We start from the raw sequence: 1,002 nt of genomic DNA, 5'->3' as shown, positions 1-1,002 counted from the left end.
GGGGCGTGGGGGCCCTGAAACCTGGGATGTGGGGGCCCTAAGGTTGGGACGTGGGGGCTCTGAAATTCAGGACATGGTGGCCCTAAAACCTGGGACGTGGTGGTCCTGAAATTCGGGACATGGTGCCCTAAAACCTGGGACATGGGGGCCCTAAAGCTCGGGACATAATGGCCTAGAACCTGGGACATGGTGGCCCTATGGTTGGGACATGGGGGCCCTAAAACCTGAGACATGGTGGCCCTGAAATTCGGGACATGGAGGCCCTAAAACCTGGGACATGGGGGCCCTAAGGTTGGGACATGGGGGCCCTAAAGCTCGGGACATAAGGGCCTAAAACCTGGGACGTGGTGGTCCTGAAATTCAGGACATGGTGGCCCTTAAACCTGGGATGTGGGGGCCCTGAAACCTGGGAAGTGGTGGCCCTAAGGTTGGGGCATGGGGGCCCTAAAGCTCGAGACATAATGGCCTAAAACCTGGGATGTGGTGGCCCTAAGGTTGGGACATGGGGGCCCTAAAACCTGGGACGTGGGGGCCCTAAGGCCGGGACATAATGGCCTAAAACCTGGGACATGGTGGCCCTGAAATTCAGGACATGGGGGCCCTAAAACCTGGGACATGGGGCCCTAAGGTTGGGACATGGGGGCCCTAAAGCTCGGGACATAATGGCCTAAAACCTGGGACGTGGTGGCCCTATGGTTGGGACATGGGGGCTCTGAAATTCAGGACATGGTGGCCCTTAAACCTGGGATGTGGGGGCCCTAAAGCTCAAGACATAATGGGCCCAAACCTGGGACATGGTGGCCCTAAGTTTGGGACATGGGGGCCCTAAAGCTTGGGACGTAATGGCCTAAAACCTGGGATGTGGGGGCCCTAAGTTTGGGACATGGGGGCCCTAAAGCTCGGGACGTAATGGCCTAAAACCTGGGACGTGGGGGCCCTGAAATTCAGGACATGGTGGCCCTAGAAGTTGGGACGTGGGGGCCCTGGGTGTGGGTCCTGGTG

General features: G+C 58.7%; 1 long non-coding RNA gene across 1 annotated transcript; it reads left to right on the top strand.

The window, feature by feature from the left end:
- The first annotated feature begins 6 nt into the window (after positions 1–6).
- LOC110391358 lies at positions 7–555 on the top strand. The gene is made up of 2 exons (XR_002434048.1): positions 7–427; positions 495–555. It is a non-coding gene; the product is annotated as an uncharacterized LOC110391358 (long non-coding RNA).
- Positions 556–1,002: the final 447 nt, after the last annotated feature.

The sequence above is a fragment of the Numida meleagris genome, unplaced genomic scaffold, assembly GCF_002078875.1.
Source record: "Numida meleagris isolate 19003 breed g44 Domestic line unplaced genomic scaffold, NumMel1.0 unplaced_Scaffold352, whole genome shotgun sequence".
Lineage (NCBI taxonomy): Eukaryota > Metazoa > Chordata > Aves > Galliformes > Numididae > Numida > Numida meleagris.
This window is presented reverse-complemented; position numbering and strand designations above follow the sequence as displayed.